The 19,680-nt window shown below is 51.9% G+C and overlaps 1 long non-coding RNA gene across 1 annotated transcript; it reads right to left on the minus strand.

Annotated features, from left to right (window-relative positions):
- Positions 1-3,534: 3,534 nt before the first annotated feature.
- LOC116531726 lies at positions 3,535-18,403 on the minus strand. The gene is made up of 2 exons (XR_004260551.1): positions 18,246-18,403; positions 3,535-3,554 (listed from the first exon to the last, which is right to left on the minus strand). It is a non-coding gene; the product is annotated as an uncharacterized LOC116531726 (long non-coding RNA).
- Between the last annotated feature and the right edge of the window lie 1,277 nt (positions 18,404-19,680).

Below are 19,680 nucleotides of genomic sequence, written 5' to 3' on the forward strand. Positions count from 1 at the left end.
TAAAGACAGGAAGGGTAGAAGCTGGTGAGGACAAGGTCTTACTTTCCTTACAGCCCAGCGTCACTGTGCGTCATCACTGAGGCCTCGTTTACACGCTCCAGCATTCACTACAGGTGGCTGTGGTCACAGCCCTGTTGCCGACTGCTGGGGCCATCTGGGGCATTTGGCCTTGCAGCCTGGGCATGTGCCAAAGGGAAGTGTGCCGAGTATTCCCAACCTACCAATCTTGACTTATCCCTGTGCTTTCTAGGTAAGGTGTTTTGTTTTGTTTTTCAAATCTATCTCTGCTTGACTCATAACCCATAAAGAAGACAAGAACCTTGCCTCAACTAGCAAGCTGCCAGGCTGAAAATAGCAGTTTCCGAGGGCGAATTTGCTTGCTTCTGACGGACAGGCAAGTTTGTGCTGTGAGGACTGGGTGGTCTCAGGACAGGGCTTTGCCATCTGGTTGCTGTCACCGAGAGTGGGAGTGCTGTCATCGAGCTATGAGTCAGCGAGTCAGTATCTCCTTCTCTCCTCTTGGCACTGGCAGCAAGACTCAGGGTCACAGTGGATGCTCGAGGGGGAGCTGGGATCCCAGCACTCACACCCCGTAGTTTCCCCTTCTGTCCAGGGCCGTGGGAAGCCGTGTCCACCTGGGCAGTCTGCATTTCTGATGAGCCGAGGTGGCGTTTCTGCTAGGAGGGTCCATCTCCAGGGGCTGCACTCTGAAGCCATCGTTGTGTTCAGGGCAACTTACTTGAATGTTGAATCCTTAACATTCTGTTGACTCCTTAACAACATGGCAAGTGGATCAAATAGCTTTTGGTTATTCGAAGACATCTGGCTGGTTGAAACCTTCCATCTCAAATGCAGTATCTCTTCCTTCACTCCCCACTCAGATTTCACCCCAGAGTGGGGAGGACCTGAAGTAAGATGGGAGGGTGTGGTCTCTTCTGAGACATATGGTCCCTTCCGCTCCACCCTGCCTTCTGGACATGGCTACATACAGATGGGGCAGGAGAGAAAATGCTGTGTCCCAGGACCTGGGTCCATGCTGGTGATTGGAGGCCTCCCCCTGCAGTCTGTGGCTGGTGTAAGCCCACGTGGTCCCTTCATCACCACGGACAGGTGTTCCTCTTCACCTCAGGACCCTCTCTCACTGACATCCTCCCCCAAAGGGATAGTCATGTCCCCTTCTGCCACATCTGTGGTCCCCATTCCTGGCCTCCATCCTGGCCCTCTCTGGGTGGGATGCCTGCTCACCCCGGCAGCCCTCAGCACTCCTGCCAGCATCAGAGTGGCCAGAGCTGTGGGCCACCCAGGTGGAACTGTGGCACCCTTAAGATCTTCCTCCATGCCTGGCCAGAGCTGTATGAGTCTGGGACAATTCGGGGACTTCCCATGCTCCCCTCAGCTCTCAGCCTGTGGGAGGTTTTCTGCTCAGCTGCTGAGATTACACCCATGCATCTTCCGGCTTCAGAAAACTCCAGAGTGGAAGAAGGCGCTGTGGCTATGCCTATGAGCTCCTGACATGCAGGGGCCCTGGCCAGCTCTCACAGGGGGCCCCTGACTCTGCTCCATGCTGATGAGCAGCCAGCAGTGGCCTCCAAGTGGAGAGCAAAATGCCAGTGACGCCCTTGGCAACCTGCATCATTTGACCTGGTTCAATGCTGTGGCGGGGGGGCAGGGCAGGCGGGGAAGTGGCCCCTTCTTCCCAGGGAAAGGAGGAGCAAGTGCTCACCGCAAAACCTTTCCTCCCACACCCTCAATCCTGCTTCCTGCCCCGTTGCCAGGTGCTGTCCTGGGAGACAGGGCTGAGCAGAGGCGGATGATGACAGCAGGCCACAGCTCTATTTCTGGCAGGAGGAGCCTGACCTCGGTGTTTGGCCCCTCTCTTCACTGTGGGGCATTGAGTGATTTCTCGAGTTCACCTGTGGACTCAGTCACCAATTCCCAAGCACCAGGAAAGGTCCCCCGGGATGCGGCGTTCAGCAAGGTTTGCTGAGTCAGCAGGCAGGACACTCCAACAGGACGAACCACAGACAGGCCACTTTGAATGACTCCCAGCTAACTTTTCAAAGAACTTTCACTAACACTTTCTCTTTTGATCCTCTTCACCACCCTGCGAGATAAAGGGTCAGTGCTGTCATCAGTCCTTGGCTAGGTGTAAGCAGTCAGCTAGCGTGCCTGAACTTCAGCGGCCTCATCTGTAATACCAGGGCCAACAGAACCCATCACACAGGGGCATTGAGAGAATTCGCTACAAGGAGGTACGCAAGGGCTTAGCATGGAAGCCTCAGGATGTACCATGGAGACACAGTGACTGCACCTGGGGCAGGGCGGGGCTGGGGAGGAGGCAGAGTGGGGAAGCAGGAGAGCCGGAAGGGGTAAGGCGGCAGGAGCCTGGGCGTAGGAACCAGGCACACATGGACTTCAACCCCACTCTGTCACTTATGAGCTGTGTGATACAAGGTGCATCACTTAAATCCTTTAATCATTAGTTTCCGCTTCTGCAAAGTGGGCATACGGGCAGCATTTACCTCCCCCTGCTGCTCCTGTAGCTTTGCCCTTGTCACTAGGCAACATGCCATCTACTCAGTGTGAAAACTACCTTGTCACTCGATGGCATGCCATCTACCTAGTGTCACCAGACAAAACCTGAGAATCACCTTGGGAATCTCTTCCTCCTCCTCCTCACACTCCACATCCATCAGCAATGTTGTCAGTTCTCTTTCTAAGCATCTCCCAAACCAACTGGCTTGCGAGCGAGTGAAATTGACTGTATCGGGGTGGGTTCAGAGAGGCGGGCTCACGGTGCCGCCTTGGGCAGGTGGGAGCCGTTCTTGTCTTTCTCTCTGCCGGCCAGTGGACACCCAGACTCAGGCACCGCCTACATTGAAACACCAGAAATTATTTACAAAATGATAGTGATGAAGCGGAGTTATTGTGCATGAACCACTCTCTAATTTTGTTCCCCAAGAGGATACAACTTTCACCAGAACTACATTGGTGAGGAGAGTGCTGGCCCCATCGGGAAGTGGAATAATGGCCTTTCTCCGAAGGCCGGAGTACAAGTCAGAGACACTGTGGTGGAAACAGGCTCCTGATTTCAAGATGGAAGATCCAAGAGGGGCAGAGACAAGCAGTGGCAGGTGACCACCAGAGATGGCAGCAGAGAGCACCGGATGGGACCATCACAGAGAGTTGGGCTGGAGTGATACGGTCTGACTGTTATCTTGGTCACGGCTCTTCGGTTTTAGGAACCTGAAGACTGAAGGAGATAGGTAGTCTACTAAGGTTCTCTTGGATTTGACTGAAATTACCATGATAGAAAGTCGTGGCTTCTCAACCAATCCCTAGATAGGCTTGATTCAAGTCACAGATTCAATCCCCATGGGAATAAATTTATTGGCCTTAAGGCAAGACCTTGTAATAACATGAATCTTTCTCCAGGTCTATGCCATTTGTCTGTAATTCTGCATTGGAGAAAGAACTGTTGAACGTTGGTTCTGAGCTAAGACTCATTCCCGGAAATTTAAAACATCACTGTGGCCGGGTGCAGTGGCTCATGCCTATAATCCCAGCACTTTGGGAGGCTGAGGCTTCCCGATCACCTGGAGGTCAGGAGTTCAAGACCAGCCTGACCAACATGGAGAAACCCTGTCTCTACTAAAAATAAAAAATTAGCCAGGCTTGGTGTTGCATGCCTGTAATCCCATCTACTTGGGAGGCTGAGGCAAGGGAATTGCTTGAACCTGGGAGGTAGAGGTTTCGGTGAGCTGAGATCGTGCCATTGCACTCCAGCCTGGGCAACAAAAGCAAAAATCCATCTCAAAAGAAAAGAAAACATCACTGTGGTCTACCAGTCAGAGGATTTTGAGGCCAGGGGGATACTTGGAGTTTTGACTCAATTTACCTCAATGAAGGCAATGAGAACCCAAGCCCATCCCATGTTTACCTTCCATTTTCGCATGACTAGTTGGAAATGCTTAGAAATGGACAGAATCTCTACACTGACTCCTTGATTTGTGGAATAGTGGCTATCATATGCTTAGTATATTACTGAGATGGGCCAAATGGAAGCCTCTGGAATTCTACCTCACTATCCAAGTTCTTAGTCCATATAATTCCATATCCTTGGGGGAATTTCAGATATTAATGCCAGCATAAAATATTTGAAAAAAGTGCAAGGGTAGTGATTCTTATCTTATTCTCATAGAACTTGCCTGTTTCGTTGATACGGAAGACAGATGGATCTGTCACAGATGGAGAGTAGCCACAGATTATTGTAAACTCATTCAAGTGGTAACCTCAATTGCAGCTGTTATTTTAAGATGAGGAATCTTTACAAATTTACACAGTCCATGGCATCACAGTTGGTCATTTAAAGAAAATCCCTGTGAACATCAAAGCATCAGGAATTCAGTAGTTTGATTTCACCTGGAAAGGATAGCAGTACGTCTTCACGATCTGCTCTCTGATTACATTAGGCTTCTGGCTTTGTGGCACAATTCACTATACTTGTCTCACCATCTCCCGTGATGTAATGCTAGACTCCAGCATTGCAGACATCAAGCTAGGAGACCAGGGGAAGTAGAAAGAACATGTACTTACATGCCTTTATAAGGCATACATGTGATGTAAGGTAGGTGATAAACTCCATACAAATACAAGGCCACCTCACCGAAGTTTCTGGGATTCTAGTGGTCTGGAACATATTGGGATATTTGCTACAAAGTGAAGAAGTTGTTTCAATTTATCCCCTTGCACAAAGAGAAGACATGAGGCTTTGTGAGCCCTTTACACTTTGTAAGGCGCACACACTGTTTTATTGCGTTGTGTTCGTCCATCTCATTTATGAGTAATCCATCAGCTCCTCAGCCTGGGTGGGGCGCACAGCAAGAGAAATCTCTTAAGCTGGCCCAGGCTATAAGCAGCTCTGTCCCGTGGGCCTTATAACCCAGTAGATCCAATGGTGCTGTTTCTTTAGTAGGTCAGGGTATTGAAAGCACTGAGAGAGAATCATAACTGAAGATTGCAGAGCAAAGCAAACCCTAAGATTGCAAACCCTAAGTTTGCAGAGCAAAGCTCTGATCTGTTCAGCAGCACCTAGCCTCCTTTTGTAAATTAGCTCCCTGCAGAATACTGGGCCCAAGGAGAGAAACTGCATACCTGACCAAAAGATGACAGATAGCCATGCGCCTTGCACCTCTCCTTATTCGCTGGGTGTTGTCAGCTCTGCCAAATAGTAAGACTGAGTATGCAGCATTCCATTGCTACATAAGAGGTATCCACACAGGACTGGGCCCACGCAGGTCTGTACCCGGCATATTGAGAACCAGAGTCAGAGGGGGACTGGCAAATATTTAACAGCCAGCTCTCTGGAGGCCCCAGCACTCATTTGTGGTATTTGTAGATCTCCATGGTGTAAATACTCCCATTGTGGCTGATTTCAAGCTACGGACACAGAACTGGGAAGAGACTTCACCATCAGTTCTCATGAGCCACAGCAAGCTCACTGCAGCACATCATGGCCCAGAGTGGCTCATGTTTTCACATCCCTTCCAGTACATACAGGAGTCTCAGAAAGTCATCATGAAATGAAGTCAATAATAATGGCAAGAAAAGAGGTACAGACAGTGAAATTTTTCTTTCATTCAACTTTATATATGTAATATATATATATATATATATATATATATATATCATGTTGGTTAAACATTTTCTTAAATAAAAAATAAAATTAATATGTTGTACAAAAGAGAGATCATGTATTCATAATTTTGAATCAAAATTTTTTTGAAAAGGGGAAGAATCTTTTTAAAAAGCATCAGTCGGTGACAGTAATCAAGAACATCACAGATTTTTATTTTGAGATTTAACTTCTGCAAGTTTGCCAAAGACTTCATCAAAACTGATCTTTGAATATTAATATTCAGTGAACACTATAGCCAGATTTGGCATTTGGCATTCTTTTTCTTTCTTTCTTTTTTTTTTTTTTTTTTTTTGGAGACAGAATCTTGCTCTGTCGCCAGGCTGGAGTGCAGTGGCACGATCTCAGCTCACAGCCTCCCAAGTAGCTGGGATTACAGGTGCACACCACCACACCCAGCTAATTTTTGTATTTTTAGCAGAGGCAGGGTTTCACCATGTTAGCCAGGATGGCCTCGATCTCCTGACCTCAGGTGGTCTGACTGCTTTGGCCTCCCAAACTGCTGAGATTAGAGGCGTGAGCCACTGTGCCTAGCCAGATTTGGCATTCTATCTTTGTTCATAGTTGATTAACAAGCATTTTTATTAATCTCAATATCAAAACAATTTTTACATATGAAGCAATATACAAACAAATAGTTTTGTAAATGAAGTCTTATTGGAACATAGGCGCACAATGACTTATGCTTCATTGTGGCTGCTTTTATGCTGTGATGACAGAGCTGAGTGTTTGTAGTAGGGACCTTATTGTCTGCCTGCCGTATTTATTATCTAGCCCACTAAGAAAAAGTTTGCCAATGCCAGCCTATATAATGAAAAATAAAAGGTGACTGCACTTAAAGTGTACAAAATTTGAATGTATTTTTTATAAAAAATCCTAAATTATGGGAAATAGAACCAAAAACATTTAAAAATTTATGTTTCCAAAAAAGCATTTCCCTTAAAATATTCACAATTCTCTCTGACAATTGAAAGAGAAAATACAATTATAATTAATGGGTATCAAAGTCTTAAAATTATTTAAGTAAAGCTGAAGTCTTTAATTCAATGTTTTGAAAATTTAAGAAAATCATATTAAGTGATTTTACAAAACAAAGATTATCCACAATTCTGGCATCCTGCGTGCATCTAGTCACTGACAGAAATCACCGATACTACACTTCATCATATTACTTCTAATGTAGACCTACATGTATACTCACTGAAGAGCAAAACGAACTGTTTAATATTGCAATGTATTTCTCAACTGATTATGCCAAATATCAACTCCACTGTTGTGAAAGATATGCTAATTATCAGGTGCCTTCAGAATCATGAATTGGAACAGGAAGAGAAGGAAAATTGATGCTCAACATTCCTAGGAAACAATATTTTGTTACTAAACATAAGTCATTAAAAATCTATTGCATTCATGCTGAGAGGATTTAACAAGTGAAATAGTTTGTATTTTCTCTTAGGGAAGAGCTTCCACCATGCAAATTCTCCTTCCATTTGGAAGCGGTGTCTATCTGACATCTGCAGAGGTGTAACTCACAAATTTTCCAGCATTCAGATGACTTTTGTGTTGAGGACATTAAGCAAGAGATATAGAAATGGATTTCCCTGGGGCCTGAGCAGTGCCAGTCATGAGGATTGATGTTTAACCTCGTTGTCTGTCAGCACCGAGGCCTGGATCCTGTGTGTTTTTGAAAAGTATGTGCAGCTGGGCATGGTGGCTCCCAGCACTTTGGGAGGCCGAGGCGGGTGGATCACCTGAGGTTGGGAGTTCCAGACCAGCCTGACCAACATGGAGAAACCCCATCTCTACTAAAAACACAAAATTAGCCAGGTGTGGTGGCGCATGCCTATAATCCCAGCTACTCGGGAGGCTGAGGCAGGAAAATCTCTTGAACCCAGGAGGCAGAGGTTGCAGTGAGCTGAGATCATGCCATTGCACTCCAGCCTGGGCGACAAGAGTGAAACTCCATCTCAAAAAATAAATAAAATAAAATAAAGAAGTGTGTGTTGGGGGGGGGGTATGTGTGTGTGTGTGTGCGTGTGTGCATTCATAATATGCAGGGCCTTCTGAAGCCTGGAGGCTGGGCAGCAGCCCCGCTCACTGCGTCTAATATACACATTCCCCCACGGTGACTGCCCATGATCACAGTGTTAGGCTGCAGGTAATCATGCTGTCACAGGGGACCTGGCTTCAGGAAATGATTCACCGAAGGAGACACTTGACCCAGGTTGCCCAACACGCTCGCTCTTTCTCTTAGGAACCTGGAAATGTAACACAGAGACTGAAAGCCAAGTCCAGCTCATGCCGGGTTCTGGATGAAAGGCAATCCATTTCCAACTCTGAGATTCTCAGAGCTGTCTTGGACAATCTTGGATTCTGTTCTTTTGGGATTTTTTATTTCCTTCAGGTCTCTCAGGATCTTTCTAATAAAGTTTTTCTCTTTTGCTCTTTTGGCTGCTGTTACTAGAAATCAGAAGGACTGTAACTAACACATCATGTAAGGAATTATCTGTGTGCCCGAACTGTAAGGTGAGGTTGCGCATAGCCAGCCTGTGAAGAGAGCCTCTGTCCGACATCTACGGAGGTGGCCACTTTATGGAGCCACATTGTCACAGTGTCCACACCCTGTAAGAAGTGGAGTCCACACCCACGTTCTGGAAGGAGTGGAGTCTATCTGACTCCAGGAGCCCAGGGCTCAAGCCCCACCTAAAATGTACTTGCCTGGCTCCACTACTCACCTGTGGTGTGACCTTGGGCAAGTGAACTTTTCTGAGCCTCAGTTTCTCCCTCTGTAAAATGGCACCATGCCTCAGAGGGGTTAGGTATCTGGGGACCACCAACCTATAGAGCATCTTTGTGTGACTAGAAAAAATCACTCCCCTGGGTACAGAGCTTGGGGAGTGGACTGCAGGCTGAGCTCGAGCCCTGGTTCCCACCCCCAGCTCTGCTGTGTGCCGGGCACAGTGCTGGCCCTGCAGTGGTGACACTGCTTTTGCAGGCCATCGGGGAGTTAAAGTGCACAGAGCCCCTGTGAGCAATCCCTGTGCTTCCCTCTTCCTGTCCTTCTCAGATCCTCAGGCTAGCCACAAACGACACAGAAAACCAACTGCAAGCTGTGGATGTTAGGACAACAGCAGTGAAACGATGATGGAGAGGAGTGCTGTGTGACGGTCCCTAGCAGCTGGTCCGGGCTCGCACCACGCCGAGTCATCATCCGTCTTCCTGATTCTTTCAGTCCTTAGTTCATCATCCAGCCAGCTTCGGGGAACACCTGTGTCCAGGCTGGTTCTGCTGGCTGGAGGGAAACGCAGATGTGAAGTCTGATTCCGGCCCTCCCGAGAAGTGGACTCTGGAGGGGAAGGCAAGACCATTCATCATCACGGTAACAGTCGGTTCTGTGTGTGTGCACCCCTCACAGCGCGGGGAGCCTTTCCACTACTCTTTCCCACATGTCCTCATCCCAACCCATGAGCCAGCGGGATGGGGCCACTGGTGCCACTTTATAGCTGAGAAAACGAAGGCTCCTAGGACTGCAGTGAATGTCTGCTTCATAAAATACTCTCTGAAGCTAGGCCTGGAACTTGGTTTTGGTGAGCTCTGGGCTCAGCTCCAAATCAGAAGGGGAGAGGAGACCTTCCCTCCTGCATGGGCCTCCCTCCGTGCACCCATCAGTTCTGAGAGAGGAGAAGCTCCTGCTCTAGTCAGATGGCACAGCCCCCCAGTGGACCACCTTTGCTGGTGGGCAAGGTCCTGCACTTGCAAAGCACCCGCTGTGAGCAGGGCGCCTCCTTTGCTGTCGTCTGTCTCTCTTGGCACAGGAAGAGGGCCAGAGTTTATTCTCAGACTGTGGTTTCTTTCCTCTGCATGCAGAGTGTGTGGATTTGGGCATGGCTGGCCAGAGAGATCTGGATTTGTGTTTGTGGGGAGATAGGAAGCCTCCCCGCTCCGGATGACCAAAGTGCTTTCTGTGTTTTAGCTTTCCTGGAACTCTGCATGGGGCAATACTGGACGAGAGGCCAGCTTTTAGTGAAGAGGTTCTGTCTCAGTTTCCTGCTTGGTATGTCACAGGTGGGGTTCCCTGGGAAGCAGCTGAGATAGAGATTTGCATTGGAGGTGTGTTCCCAGCCTTTGTACCTCAGCGCCACCAATCAGCCATTGATGGGTCCCCTGAGGAAGGGTCGTGCCCTTGGGCAAGGGGGCTGTCTTCCTGCCCATAGGAAATAGAGGACAGGGCGCGCTGGAGACATCTGAGTAGCTGGGGAACTAAGTCTGCCGTTCCTGAAGTGGGGTGCTGAGGCCACCTTGCTATCGGTCTTCTTTGTACACATCTCCTGAGGAGCCCGGAGGAGGTGCAGCAATTCGCAGAGCAGGAATGTTGCGTGGCGGGGTCCTCTGGCCAAATGCAGCACATGCTGTCCGAGCCCCCCGCTAACTCTAGATGGTGGGCGAGTGAGCACTTTAGGCCTTGGGCTTTGTGGGGCGTGGGGATTTCAGGAAGGCCTGGATGCTGGGATGAATTTGGAATAGGAGAAAGTTACTGAAGATAAAAAAGGGGTTGGCCTGTGAGGTAGGCTGGGATGAGCATAGGGAGGGGATGTGCCGGGTCCTCCATCAGTCAGAAAGCCGTGCCTGAGCAGAACAGGCCACTTGGATGGGCACCAGGGCACCTTTCTGCCCTCCCTCTCCTCCCGGGCAGGCCCAGGTTGCCATTGTAGGGACAGGGATAGGCAGTAGGGTCACAGCCCTGGGGTGGCAGTGGGGAGAGCCAGGAGGGGCCAAATGCAGGGGAGGGCCCAGCTACATCTGGGTGAGCCGGCCAGGCTGCAGCGGACCTTGGAGAGGCATGGAGGGGCTGACCGCGGTGAGCGGGGCCAGTCTTTCTGAATTAGCACAGCCGGTTTCCTCTAGCGCAGGTTTTTCCACAGCGGAAGAAGATTCAGGATGGCGGGGAGCGGCTGATTGCCTTTGGGGTCCCTCCGTGACTCAGAGCGTTTTCCAGCTCGTTGAACTGGGGCCATGCTGTGTGAAGTTTTCTCCTGACGCTCTGGCGGATGCATAATGAATAGGGAATTTAATCCATATGCTGATGATTCCTCTATCCTGAACTCATCCACATGCACTCCTTAGGAGCCCTTTGATGTCCAGCAGGACGCACAGCCTTTTTATGAGATGGTTTATGCTCTCTCCCTGCACTCCCCACCCACCACTCGCCAGTTATGTTTAAGGAATGGAGGTTGTGTTTCTAGGAGTCTAAATAGACTCAGACCTTGAAAGGCTCCAGTCCTAAATTTGAAGCTCGTGGGCTTCCCTTGGACTCAAGCCCGGGCAGCCCTTTCTCTTCCAGCCCGGGGCCTGGCAGCACAATTCCAGAGGCCTGGCTTTGCATGTACGGATGGCAGGTGGTGTGGGGCGGAGCTGGGGCAATCAGAGGCAAAGCTCTGGACCTTTCTCCTCACCTGCAGGGTGGGGCTGGCTCTGGGCACAGGTGTAAGGAGTGAGGGTGGTGAAGGAATGACCTGGCCTCTGCCCTCGCCCGCCCCAGTCTCTCTTCCATGAGCCACATCACCCATGCGGTTCCTTCCACTGGGCTAAGGCATTTTCTCCCTCCCTCTCCAGTAGCATTGCAAATATGTATGATCTGCTCGATCCTGAATGCTTATCACAGGCTCCTTTTTCAGCTGTGAGATGATCTTCGGCAATGAGACACAGGATGGCAAGTTTCCAGGAGAGGACAGGAGTCCCTGCTGAGAAGAAGAGCATTGGAGAGGGGAAGAAGAACTTTGGAGGCTGAAAGCCAGTTCTGGGACCCCTAGCTGGCCCTGAGATTCTGGGGGTCTGGACTGGGCCTGGGAGTCAGGGTGGGGGTGAGGAAGAGGGTAGGACCAACTCAGGCTGTGGAAGATACAGCCTCCAAACTAGAGTGAGCATTCTCAGACGAGAAGATAGCTCTCCCAAATGGGGTGCACTTGTGTGCGCGCACGCGTGTGCTGGGGTAGAGGGCGTTTTCCTGAGCTTTGAGTATGGACTGGAGTTACTTTTTTTTTTTTTTTTTGAGACGGAGTTTCGCTCTTGTAGCCCAGGCTGGAGTGCAATGGCGCGGCTCACCGCAACCTCCGTCTCCTGGGTTCAGGCAATTCTCCTGCCTCAGCCTCCTGAGTAGCTGGGATTACAGGCACGCGCCACCACGCCCAGCTGAATTTTTGTATTTTTAGTAGAGACGGGGTTTCACCATGTTGACCAGGATGGTCTCGATCTCTTGACCTCGTGATCCACCCGCCTCGGCCTCCCAAAGTGCTGGGATTACAGGCGTGAGCCACCGCGCCCGGCTGGAGTTACTTTTAGTAGCTGATTAGCACTTTGACCTTGGGGAGGATGGCAGCTGTTAAAAGCTGGGGTCCAGGGTGGTGCCAAGAATCTACTTTGAAGAGGGGCAGGGAAGATTCCCAGAGAAGAGAGAGCTTTGGTCTGAGGTTTGGAGGAAATGCAGTGATTCTCTTGGGAACAGGGGTGAAGAACAAGAAGAGGGAGGAAAAGGAAACCCAGAGATGTGCAGTAGGTGTTTGGGGGTGGCTTGTGCCGTGGAGAAGGTGTTCCGTCCTTCAGCTTGGAGAACTGTGTGTCCTGATTGCCACGGAGGCGGGTCGCACCTGGTGCACAGAGGACGGAGACCTGGAGTCGCTTTAGCTCATTTCCGCCTGGTTTGCATCCTCAGCTGGCAAAGGCACCCTGCTCTGTGTCTCCGGAACACATCCCGTTTGAGAATGACCCCACGCGTCTCCGGCATTTTTCTTTATCATTACAACCCCACCTGGAGATGGGGATGGGGGCAGAGGGTTTTGTCCTTTTCCTGATAGGGCAGATGAAGCAATAGAGGATTGGAGAGATTACATGGCCTGCCTAGGGTCACACAGAATGCGTGTCCCAGAGCTCATTGCTGCTGTATCTTCCCGGGCTCCTGCTGGCTCTGTTTCTCTGAGTCTGGGCGGCCCCACCTGGCAGACCTGCATGCAGAGCCCACCTATGAAGACCAGCCCGATGGCTCCTGTCCTTAGGAGACCATGGTGAGGTGAGGGACAGACACAGAACCAGATGCAGGTACTGCGGTGTGATAGGTACAAGAAGAGAGGTGAGACCATGCAGGGTCCCTGAACTAAGGCTGGGGGAAGAATGCGGGAAGGTAGTCTGGGAAGGCTCCCTGCAGGAGGTGAGGCCTGAGTTAATGGAGAAAGCGGAGCAGGAAGAGAAGGAGAGGGTAGCCAGAGGCAGGTTACAGGTGTTAGGAAAGTGAAGTGCAAGGTGGGGCTTGGTGCAGGGAGCGAACAGTTGTCAACAGGGAAGCTTGGGGGATGGATCAGCTCTTCCCCAGGAAAGAGGGGCCTCCTGAGCCCCGCTGGAGTGTCTGCACTTTGCCTTACAGGCCTTAGAGACAGGCCAGTGTGCATCCAGAATGATCTTTCCTCCTGGGGAAATGCAGGCTGGGAAGGGGAAGGGCTGAGGCAAGACACCAGTGAGGGGGCTGCTGAAGGGGTCCTGGAGAGGAGAGCAGGCAGGGGAACGAGAGAATGGACAAGTTCAGGAGCTATGCCCGGGTGTAATTGGCAGGATGTGAAGGCTATTGGCGGGGGAAGCAGGGTTCCAGGATGAGCTCAGATGGGCATCCAGGTGAAGTGGGCTGGGAGCCCAGCGTGGCTGTTTTTGTGCACTTAGGGCTGGAGGGTGGGAGAGGTCCCTTCGAAGCTGCTTTTCTGGTGTGATCCAGAAAAGCTGAAGAGCTCAGAGAGGGCGATGTCCTCAGAGGAGGCTCAGGATGGGGTTGGGGTGAGCTTTGGATGAGCTTTCAAGCCTTAAAGAGGCGGTGCTTGAGGCTGGGCATGGTGGTTCACACCTGTAATCCCAGCACTTTGGGAGGCCAAGGCAGGCAGAACACCTGAGCTCAGGAGTTCAAGAACAGCCTGACCAACGTGAAGAAATCCCATCTCTATGAAAAACACAAAATTAGCCAGACATGGTGGCACATGCCTGTAATCCCAGCTACTCTGAAGGCTGAGGCAGGAGAATCGCTTGAACCTGGGAAGTAGAGGTTGCGGTGAGCCGAGTTCATGCCACTGCACTCCAGCCTGGGCAACAAGAGCGAGACTGCGTCTAAAAAAAAAGGGGGGGGGCGCTTGAAACTGAGGGAGGACCAAAGTCCTTGAGAGACCCCCCTATTGCCCTGCTTCCCTTCCAGCCCAGCTGAGAGCATGGCACAGCTGAGTGAACATTTGCAGAAAGGAAGGGACAGGAAGGAAAGGAGAGGAGAGAGGCTTTAGCAGTTACTTCCGATCGGGGCATGAGCTATGAGGTGCCCTAGCAGGTGCAGCTCCTCTCGGCAGGCCCACGGGAAGGCCTCGGTGTCTGAGAGCCTCACCTTCTACTCGCTGAGCACCTTGGGGCTGCCTCCTGTCCCTTGGAGGGAGGGATCTAGGATGGGGAGAATCCCAGTTGCAGGTGCTGTAACAGCAAATTGAAGCCTCAGTTTCTAGTTTCAAGGTGAAAATAGAAGCAGGTTTTGTGCATTTGAAACGAACCTTTCCCAGAGTCAAAGGTTTAGAGGGGAATGGGGCCAGGACAGTTTCAGAGCAGCTTCCCAGGCACAGGGACCTGGGGGCTGGGAAGGGAAGCAAGTGGTTTCTGAGCAAGAAGGGAGCCAAGGGCCACCATCCTCGCCCACCCAGATGGGGCCAGCACACGCCTGTGGCAGAACCGAGGCTGGTCAGCCCTCTCAGGAACTGGGGCATCCTCAGGCAACTGGGTACCAAGGATGCCTGGAAACGGGCTTGCCTTCTGTGGTCAAGGGAAGCACACATCCTTCAGGAGGGCTCAGCAGATGCAACAGCTGCTACGGGGCCAGGCAGGGTGGCTCATGGCTCTGGGTGTCCCAGAGAGTTAGGCAGTGTGCCCTTTCTATTCATGGGGCCAGCTGGGTGGAGACCTGCCTCACTTTCGATGAAAACGTTTGGGCAGCTCTGCCAGGCACCAGTGACCCTCTGTCCCCACCAATCCTCTACAATTATATTGCTAAAGACCAGTCCCAATCTTGCACCATACCAAACACATCATTGGGAACTAAGTTCAAAGCACCATGTCACAACCGACACCGTGTCCACCAGCTTTTCAGATGAAGTTTCTACCAGTGACAGGACAGCTGGATGCCTCCAGAAAGGGTCTCATGACATCTGGGCAATTGTGTTGGAGGGCCTGGGTCTCTGAAAGCCCCCTCCCATTTGAGGCCTGCTCACCCTCAAAGGAGCATCCCGAACAGTCCAGTGTAACAGCCTGGGTCTCAGGATTCTAAGCTCAGGGCTATCTTCCAAAGCGGGACCTCGGGCAAGTCACTGAGCTCTCTCATCTGCCAAATGAGTAAAAATCCCTGGGTCCACTGTCTTCCAGGGCTGTGAAGAGAATCAAATGAGCTCATAGATGAGAAAACCAATCTGGAAGTTAAAAAGATCTTTCCACAACTCCTCCGCCTGAGCTGACCCTGAAATCTCTGAAGGCTATAACATTCATTTCCTGTCTGGAGCTGGTTATGTGGCCTTCCTGGGCTCCTCTGAAAAAGCAAATGACGGCCAGGCACGGTGGCTCATGTCTAACCCCCACACTTTGGGAGGCCGAGGCTGGCTGAATCATGAGGTCAGGAGATCAAGACCATCCTGGCTAACACCGTAAAACCCCATCTCTACTAAAAATACACAAAATTAGCTGGGGGTGGTGGCATGGGCCTGTAATCCCAGCTACTCGGGAGGTTGAGGCAGGAAAATCGCTTGAACCCAGGAGGCAGAAGGTGGAGTGAGCTGAGATTGTGCCATTGCACTCCAGCCTGGGCAACAGAGTGAGACTCTGTTTAAAAAAAAAAAAAGCCAATGACGCTGCAGCCAGAGATGAGAAGGAACAGCCCCGTTTCAGCCCAGGTAGGCAGCCTACATGTTCCTCCGCTCACCACCTCCCACTGAGGGTCATTCGACTTTCCATCAGCAGCAGCTGATGACGTGAGGAGACACGACCCTGACGGGGCCCATTCCTGCCTCTTCCCTTGTGGCCTCACTCGTAGTCGGAGGGAGGGCCTCATGAGTCTCAGGGAAGCCGCTGGGCTGTAAAACAACGAGACGATTCCTTGGCAGGAAGTGGATGCTGTCCCCGAGGATGCAGACTTTTCCCTCATTGACCATCCCATGAAGATCCTGTCTTTACTGGAAGCGTGGGAGGAGGCAGACACCTGTTGAGCTGGGCTTTTCTAGAGAGGCATCTGAGCTGAGGCCAGCCCCGTCAGGCTGTATTTATTATTTCCTGCAGGGCCTCGTTTGACAGATGTCTGCAGAGCGCAGACTGAGGAGCAAGCATCACTCCGTGCTGGACTGCATTAGCCCAGAAGGGCCCAAGGGCCCAGCCTGTCTGACTCCAGATTCACATAGCTTCCTTGGCCATCATCTTCGCAGGCTGGCCCCAGCCAGGGTCCCCTTTCCCAGCATCAGTCGTTCCCAGGTATGTGCTGCTGGGTCACCCTAAGGGCCCAGACAAGGGCTGGCCTTCCAGCCTTGCTTGCATCCAGTGTGCGTGGGTCCTATAGGCCATGGGACGCTGTGGTTCTGAAGGCTCCAGCCTGTGTTGTCCTGGAGGCGGGTCACCTCTTCAGCAGCCCCCACTCAGTCTTCCTCCCTGATAAGACTCGGTTTTGCTGTTGTCCACACTCACTCCATGACTCAAGGGTAAACCCTAATTATTCTAAGACGAGCATGGCTCTTCGTCAGTGATTGGTCTAGAGGTGGGCCTGTGATACAATTCTGGCCAATAAGATGTGAGGGGAAGCATGCTTTGGGAAAGGTTTCTCACTGATAAAAAAAAAAAAAAAAGACACATAGGGAGAGGTGCTCTTCTATGGTGTCATTTGTGTGTGATGCTTGGAACACTGGCAGCCATATCGAGACCGTGAAGGGTGTGAGTCAGGACAAAGCGAACACACTGAGTGGGGAACAGAGTTGAATCATGGAAAGGGCCTGGCCCACCATAACGTCACTGAATTGCTAAATTAGTCAACCCCGGTGCTCCCTTCCTCAGGAGTTCCTGTCATGTGACATTATCCTTGGTGCCGTTGGAGTTGAGTTTTCTGCTCTGTGCAGTGGAAGCACCCACACTGATTCAATCCCTGCCCCCACCTGCTCGCAGCCCCTTTCCTCCTCTTTAGGAGCCACAGAGATCAGTCAAGCAGCCTCACACTCCATTGAAAACAGCAACAATCCAAGCTAAAGTCACCAAAGTACTGTGGTTACATTGCGTGGAATTGCCCCAAAGCTGTGTGGCTTGGTGATTTGGATACTGGTAGCCTGGAGCCCCTGCAGCCCCCGAGGCCTTCTCCAGAGGGAGGGAGGGCCTCAGGATCCTCCCACTCCCCGGCCACCCCACTGTTTTCCACCCCCAGCCAGGAGTGAGAGCTGGGGGAGCCTCACACTCATCCCCCCCTGGGTGTCAGGGTCCTCCCTCTGTACTTGGCTCAACTGTGAGCCTCCCTGCTCCAAGGGCTTCTGCCTTCCGAGGGGCCTTGCAGCTGTTGCTCACCGCCCCCACTCCCCCTCCCTGCGGACCAGGGCTTTTCTGTCTCTGCCGCAGCAAGCAAGTGCGCCTGTCTCCCCACCATTCAGCCAGAGGTTGGATTCACCCAGGATCTCCTCCAACCAGGAAACAAGCAAGGCTTCTGGGAGCAGCAGGGGTCATGGTCTCAGGAAGCCTCAGGGAGGGCGGACTGTGGAGCCAGCCTCTGCGGCTCCAGCTCCCAGCAGCTCCCTCAGGGGCTGGAGTGCTAGGGGGCAGCTTAGAAGCAAGGAAGAAGGCTGTGGTCAGGGCTGAGGTTCTGGTGGGGGACAAGCCAGCAACAGGGGTGACCCCTGCACTGGGAGTTCCTTGGGGCTGGGAACCCCGTCCTTCTTTCCATGCTGACCCATGTCTGGCATGGTCAGTGAGTGCTTAGGACGTGTGTCCCATGGGTCTAACCACTCATTCATCCAACATGCCGGACATGAAACTGCAGTTGTGATCTCTTGTGTCCAGAGCTGGGGCCCTTCCCACCCCCCGCCTGCTTCCCTCTCCCACCTGCCTCTGCCCCTGGAGGCCCTGCCGCCCACCTCACTCCTGAGTGTGCCCTTCTACATGGTTCCTCCTGATGGGGGAAAGATGGCGGACCCCAGGCCTGGGACAGCACCTGTTCCCTCCAGGGGAGGCGGGACTGAGGGAACTGGGCCTGGGACCTCCCCTGCTCCCCCACCATTCCTTGGCACCTGTCGGCTGTCTTTGCTTGCTGGTGTCCCTGGCGTCCTGAGGCTCCCTGGGCTCCCTGACCCAGGCACCTGGCCTGGGTCTCTACTCACAAGGCTCCCTGGCCCAGGTTCCCCAAGAATGGGCTGACCTGTTTGCTTCTGCCGAGGGCTCCACAAGGACTGAAAAGGTGAGTCTGGGAGGCTTCAATGGACACCTCTTAAGAAAACAGTCAATAAAGAAACAAAAGTTGCCGGGTGGCTCACACCTGTAATCCCAGCATTTTGGGAGGCCGAGTCCAGTGGATCACCAGGTCCCGGAGATCGAGACCATCCTGGCCAACATGGTGAAACCCCGTCTCTACTAAAAATACAAAAATTAGCCTGGTGTAGTGGCGTGTGCCTGTAATCCCAGCTACTCAGGAGTTTGAGGCAGAAGAATGGCTTGAACCAGGGAGTCAGAGGCTGCAGTGAGCTGAAATCACGCCACTGTACTCCAGCCTGGCAAGAGAACAAGAAAAAAGGAAGGAAGGAAGGAAGGGAGGGAGGGAGGGAGGGAGGGAGGAAGGTAGGTAGGGAGGTAGGGAGGGAGGGAGGAAGGAAGGAAAGAGGGGAGGGAGGGAGGAAGGAAGGAAGGAGGGGAGGGAGGGAGGAAGGAAGGAAAGAGGGGAGGGAGGGAGGAAGGTAGGAAGGTAGGGAGGGAGGGAGGGAGGAAGGAAGGAGGGGAGGGAGGAAGGAAGGAAGGTAGGTGCCAGGCATGGTGGCTCATACTTGTAATCCTAGCACTTTAAGAGGCCAGAGCAGGTGGACTGGCTGAGCTCAGGAGTTTGAGATCAGACTGGGCAACATGGTGAAACCCTGTCTCTACTAAAATACAAAAAAATTAGCTGGGCATGTGGCATATCCCTATAATCCCAGTTACTTGGGAGGCTGAAGCAGGAGAATTGCTTGAACCCGGGAGGCAAATGTTGCATTGAGCTGAGATCTTGCCATTTCACTCCAGCCTGGGTGATAAGCAAGACTCCATCTCAAAAAAAGAAAAGAAAAGAAAAAGAAGAAAAAAGAAATGAAAGGGACACAGGGGAGAGGGCAGGGCCCCTGTCTAGGACCTCAGCCCTCAGGTCCGGACAAGCTTGGACACCTTCCCCCGACCCTCTGAGCTCTGCCCATGGGGTGGGGCCGTGATGCCTCAAGGCAGAGTGGCTGGGAGGCCTAGCTGAGCTGTGCAGGATGCATGGTGAGGAGCTGGTACAGCTGCCTCTGGTCTGTCTGCAGGGCTGTCGCTATGAGGGGGACCACACGATCAGAAGAGAGGGCTGTGGATGGACCCCAGCATGGGCATTCAGCTGCACAATTGCAGGCAAGCCAGGGAGCCACTCTGAGCCTCAGTTTTTTCACCTGTAAAATCTGAATAACAGCAACTCTGTGATGGGACAGTGGACAACAGTGAGCTAAGCCCTGGGTAACCTGCGTGAGCTGAGTCTGACACTTGGTGGTGCATGTACCACTTTCCACCTCTTCTCCTCCTTCCTGAGCTTGAATTCAATGCATTGCCCACCCTCGCTGAAATTCCAAAAGAGAACCATGGCACTTTTCCGCGTCCTCCCGCTCTGTGCCCTGGCTGCCCCTCAGGGTTCAGCTCAAGCGTCCATCTTGGGGCCAGCCCTGCCACGCCCTCCGTCCCTTTGCTTGGCTCTGGGCTCT

Source organism: Sapajus apella, unplaced genomic scaffold (genome assembly GCF_009761245.1).
Source record: "Sapajus apella isolate SASKATOON/1434 unplaced genomic scaffold, GSC_monkey_1.0 scaffold72, whole genome shotgun sequence".
Taxonomy (NCBI): Eukaryota; Metazoa; Chordata; class Mammalia; order Primates; family Cebidae; genus Sapajus; species Sapajus apella.